Consider the following 6378-nt stretch of genomic DNA (forward strand, 5'->3'; position numbering starts at 1 on the left):
ATTTGAGGTAATGGACCCTTGACCGGAAACGATCATGTCGAAAAGTATAAGCGAAAATGTTCCCAAGTTCCGCCTTAGCCTCGAGTAGGTGTCGAACTAAGGGCCCCAGCTTCCGAACCCTGATCACGACTCACGTAAGTCCCGCTGAAAATTTCCCAACACCCTCACGTAATTTTCTCTGTTGATGGAATAATATCGGCGCACGTAACTTGATGTCAGCGAGACCGAAAATCCTAAGTGAGTCCTTACTCTACAGTGCAGTAATGATAGATTCCATTTTCCTGCACAAGTTTCAAAAGCTGCGACTACTATGTTTACAATAGTTACTCAAAATTGCGTCCGCCAGCGCTAATGCAGGCTTGACATCGCCACACAAGGTTCTGACGTACTCGTTCCGATACCTCCGGTGACGCCAGAACAGCGTCGCAGGCAGTGAGATTGCTTGCCAGGAGATCCTCTTCAGTGTCCAGGCGTCTCGTACACAAGACTCTTCACATGGCCCCAGAAGAAAAAATCAACTGGGCTGAGAACAGGTGAACTTGTTGGCCACGAAACAGGACTTCCTCTGCCTAAACACTTCTCAGAGAATGTCTGGTGCTGGTAATACGAACCGACAGTCCTAAATGAAGGGAAGGGCTCCGTCATATTGGAACCACATACGCACTTCAGTAACGAGAGACATTTGTTCCAGGAACCTGTGGATTACGTCAATGATAAACACTGACAAGGAGACGGCACGACCGAAGACCCCTAACATCTCATGTGGTTAAAATATTAGGAGGCACTACTCGGAAAATACCGAGAAAAATCGATCCGAAACTTCGTAGGTGACTTCTGAGTAAATAATGTTAGTCCATTGCCCAGCCGCCGTCTGGCCAGAAGGTTAGGGCTCAGCCTCGGACTTTTACGCCAGAAGTCTCGGGTTCGATTCCTCCTCTGGCACTTTTTTTTCTTCTGTTTCATTTTCTTTTGTTATTCCACCAATTATTCAAAAAGTTTCCCAAACTACATTATTTTTAAAACATTATTTTTGCTGAAGAACGGAAAGTTTTTCATTCAATGAAAAATATTCGTGCTCATGCTCGTTGATATTTGACATCGGTAAAAACATTTTGTACGCAGAAAACATGTATTCACCTGTTTGGTCAGCATTTATCACATAATCCTCATGGTGTTGACGGATTAAACGGCACGTCTGCCGACGAAAGTTCTCCGCAGACGCCTGGATGTCCTCCATTGACGCCGCTTCTCTTTCCGAAACCAGTTTCGTGATCTTGCGTTGTGAAATTCTGTGCTTCTGTTTAAATGCCGTGACCCATCGATCAGACGCCTTGAATTTGAAATCGACGAATCGTGCAGCCGCAGCCAATGCCCGTGCCCGTTAATTTCTCGTCGTGACTTGCTGATATTGCTGTCTTGCTTCCACGAAACGGTCGTAGGTCCACGAATCTATCTCCTCAAATTTATCCATTCGCGTACCACCACTTTTAATATCCTTCTCCCATTGTAAAAGACATTCTTTTCTCTTCAATTGGCGACATCCTTTTTTTGCAATTAAATTATTTTCCGTCAAAGCTTTTCATAAAACACTATCCTTCAATCGTAATTTTGATAGATCACTACGAATGCATTCTTCAGGATTTTCTTCTCCTATTCCAGATCAGGCAGCAACTTCTTCAGTCGACATGAAATTTGAAACAGGCACGTCTCTTAACGACGAAGTCAAAAAACAAACTGCCATTTACTTCTCACAGCTCGCGCACAGTGCTATGTGCAGATGACTGTTATAATTCCAAGGGGAACCTTACAAAGCCCCTTTAAACCTTGAAACCCCATAAAACGAAATAGAACAACGAGCAAGAATATTTTTCATTGGATGAAAAACTTTACGTTCTTGAGCTAAAATGATGTAGGCTTGGGAAACTTTTTGAACAATTGGTGGAATAACAAAAGAAAATGAAACAGAAGGAAAAATGGTACCAGAGGACGAATCGAACGCGAGACCTCTGGCGTAAGAGTCCGAGCACGAGCCCGAGCCCTAACCATCCCTTTTTTTTTTTTTTTTTACGCTGTTCTCCCGGCCGTCGTCGGCTTTCCAGACATTGTGACACTGGAATTGCTTCTCCTGAATCAAGTAGCTCAGTTTGCATCAGTTGGCATCACGAGGCTGAATGAGCCCGTTCCATTTCTCCCGCTAAAGAAAAATTTCTGGCAGTACCGGGATTTGAGCCTCGTTGACCACTTTTTTTTATTTTTTTAAATAGATTTCTTGTATGGAAAATGCCGTCTTTCAGTTGCGACAAACAAAATTAGAATTTACATCCGTAGCAACAACAGAACAAGAGTTCCTTCTAAACCATGAAATAGAATTTGAAACTAATAGTGTGATGATAGATAATAAAGAAAGAAAAATGTAACCAAATCCCGCACGCCATTCCATGTGCATGGTCCATCTGCGTACAGATTCCATGTTCCCAATTGGTACAACATTTCGCAGCGTGTGGAGCCCCCTGAAGGCGGTCAACCATCTGGGCCAGACGGCGGCTGCCAATGGACTAACATGTTATCCGCATAAAGCACCTAAGAAAATTTCGATCGATATTTCTCGTGGTTTTCCGATTAGTGCGTCCTAATATTTTAACCACGTGAGGTGCTGGGGGTCTTCTTTCACCACAAAAAATTTCGGACAAATCCCCGACCCCACGGTCGTGCTGTCTCCTTGTGAGTACGATGGTGCCTTTAAGCGGGGAGGAAGAAGAGACGGGCCTAGTACGTAATCACTGAGTAGGCTGATAATCCGTGCTGATGCCTTTTCACAACTGTAGCGCGGGGATTCTCATGGCCCAAACATGACTATTGCGACTGTGTAGTATTCCGCTTGTGGTGAAGCAGGCTTCATCTGTGAAACGTACATACGCAGGAAAGTGAGGACCGAGTGTAAGGTGGTGCAAGAGCAACTGGTTGAACACAAAAAAGGTCAGAACGCTGTTGCAGAGGCAACGGAAAAAGCATGCGAAGTTCAGAAGAACGCGAAATCCCGAAGATGGGCTAAAATTTAAAGACGCGCGAAATTTGGCACGTACTTCGATGCGAGATGCCTTTAATAGGTTCCACAACGAAACATTGTCTCGAAATTTGGTAGAAAATCCGAAGAAATTCTGGTCGTATGTAAAGTACACAAGCGGCAAGACGCAGTCAATACCTTCGCTGCGCAGTGCCGATGGTACTGTTATCGACGACTCTGCCGCTAAAGCGGAGTTATTGAACGCAGTTTTCCGAAATTCCTTCACCAGGGAAGACGAATGGAATATTCCAGAATTTGAAACACGAACATCTGCTAGCATGAGTTTCTTAGAAGTAGATACCTTAGGGGTTGCGAAGCAACTCAAATCGCTTGATACGGGCAAGTCTTCAGGTCCAGATTGTATACCGATTAGGTTCCTTTCAGATTACGCTGATACTATAGCTCCCAACTTAGCACTCATATACAACCGCTCGCTCACCAATATATCTGTACCTACAGATTGGAAAATTGCGCAGGTCGCACCAGTGTTCAAGAAGGGTAGTAGGAGTAATCCATTTAACTACAGACCTATATCATTGACATCGGTTTGCAGTAGGGTTTTGGAGAATATACTGTATTCAAACATTATGAATCACCTCGAAGGGAACGATCTATTGACACGTAATCAGCATGGCTTCAGAAAACATCGCTCTTGTGCAACGCAGCTAGCTCTTTATTCGCACGAAGTAATGGCCGCTATCGACAGGGGATCTCAAGTTGATTCCGTGTTTCTAGATTTCCGGAAAGCTTTTGACACCGTTCCTCATAAGCGACTTCTAATCAAGCTGCGGAGCTATGGGGTATCGTCTCAGTTGTGCGACTGGATTCGTGATTTCCTGTCAGGAAGGTTGCAGTTCGTAGTAATAGACGGCAAATCATCGAGTTAAACTGAAGTGATATCAGGTGTTCCCCAGGGAAGCGTCCTGGGACCTCTACTGTTCCTGATCTATATAAATGACCTGGGTGACAATCTTAGCAGTTCTCTTAGACTGTTCGCAGATGATGCTGTAATTTACCGTCTAGTAAGGTCATCCGAAGACCAGTATCAGTTGCAAAGCGATTTAGAAAAGATTGCTGTATGGTGTGTGAGGTGGTAGTTGACGCTAAATAACGAAAAGTGTGAGATGATCCACATGAGTTCCAAAAGAAATCCGTTGGAATTCGATTACTCGATAAATAGTACAATTCTCAAGGCTGTCAATTCAACTAAGTACCTGGGTTTTAAAATTACGAACAACTTCAGTTGGAAGGACCACATAGATAATATTGTCGGGAAGGCGAGCCAAAGGTTGCGTTTCATTGGCAGGACACTTAGAAGATGCAACAAGTCCACTAAAGAGACAGCTTACCCTACACTCGTTCGTCCTCTGTTAGAATATTGCTGCGCGGTGTGGGATCCTTACCAGGTGGGATTGACGGAGGACATCGAAAGGGTGCAAAAAAGGGCAGCTCGTTTTGTATTATCACGTTGTAGGGGAGAGAGTGTGGCAGATATGATACACGAGTTGGGATGGAAGTCATTACAGCATAGACGTTTTTCGTCGCGGCGAGACCTTTTTACGAAATTTCAGTCGCCAACTTTCTCTTCGGAATGCGAAAATATTTTGTTGAGCCCAACCTACATAGGTAGGAATGATCATCAAAATAAAATAAGAGAAATCAGAGCTCGAACAGAAAGGTTTAGGTGTTCGTTTTTCCCGCTCGCTGTTCGGGAGTGGAATAGTAGAGAGATAGTATGATTGTGGTTCGATGAACCCTCTGCCAAGCACTTAAATGTGAATTGCAGAGTAGTCATGTAGATGTAGACACGAGATTTGAAGTCAGCAGGGGTCAAAGCATGCACTTGTGGATGGCAGGAGTTTAACTGCATTTCCCGTAACACTCGCCACACACTGCTCTGCGAAATATTCATTCCTCGTGCGACTATTGGAATGCTGAATCCAGGCGCCACATTTACTCGAGCAACCACTACATCTTCTAACTCAGAAGTCCGTATAGTTCGTCGCCCTCCTCGCTCGCCGTACTGTTATACCAACTGCCTGTTTCACTTAATCGTTGGAACAGTCATACAAACATGGTGTGAGTCGGATGTCTTTCATACGAATATTTGGTCCTGTACAACATTTGCGCTTCACTGCTGCTTCCATTCGCTTGTCCATACACGAAAACCATGTTTACAAGTTCCGTCACCGGGTACAACTCTATCTGGTTAGAGCTGGTCGACGTTAGTACTTCAACTGGTAAACACAAACTGCAGAGCACTACAGTACAGACATTTTACAGGGCTGCTAACGTCAGTACATCTGCTTTGGATTAGTTATTATCCTAACCTCTACACCTAAGCGCTCCTCGGGAATGCCTACCTTGCAATCTTCGCAACAACAGTTCCTGTGCATGTGTTCCGCTGTCAGAGGTAGCGGTAGGATTTTCTCATATAACTTTCGACTCAGTCGTTTACGGACCAGGGTCCCTTTCCTCAAACTAATACTTTTACCTTCTCCATCATCCCTGGAAGTTTGTAACATCATCACGAAATCACGTTGTATGTTAATGCAATTATGAGCAGCCAGCTCAGTAGCAATAAAAGTGAGGTAGGTGAGGTCGTATTATGTAATGTCGTCTAGTACACACGATCATGCCGATAACTATAATGCTAGAGTGAATGAACTTTCATGACCGTTTCTTATAAGAGACATTATTTAGTTACATCAAGTAGCTGCTGATTATCTCTTTTTGCTTGTGTGATATGTACACTTCTCCTCCGGTATTTTTCATAGAGCAACAGTTACTATGTTCCAAAAGAAAGAAACCTATTTGTAATTTCTATTTACCATGAATTTAACAGAAATCCTTAAGTCTTGAAAATAGATAAATTGATAAGTAGTAGAAGGACTAAAAGGAAAGATTTCTAATTTTCGTTTGAATTTAAACGGAATTTTATTCTCTTTCTTTATGTGAGATGGAAGGTTGCTGAACAGCTCACCACAGCAGAACACTAACATCAAATCATTATTGTTATTATTATTATCATAATCATTATTATTCATAACAAATACAGTTAATGGGTAAACATACAGGGAACGGACTGAAAATAATGCCAAGATCTTTGAAGAGTCTTCTGCAAGACTTACAGTTACCTACTTTCGAAAGAATTTTTACCGTGTTTGTAGTTCCATGATACCATTGGATGTATCACCTCGTCACAGTATTCACAGTATTTTCACTGTTCACAAGCGATGTGATTACTGAACGCTATAGTTCAACTCTCGTTTACCGTTCGTTAGAACAGGTCTCGACAATGAGCTGTCCATTTA

Source organism: Schistocerca gregaria, chromosome 8 (genome assembly GCF_023897955.1).
Source record: "Schistocerca gregaria isolate iqSchGreg1 chromosome 8, iqSchGreg1.2, whole genome shotgun sequence".
In the NCBI taxonomy this organism is placed as follows: domain Eukaryota; kingdom Metazoa; phylum Arthropoda; class Insecta; order Orthoptera; family Acrididae; genus Schistocerca; species Schistocerca gregaria.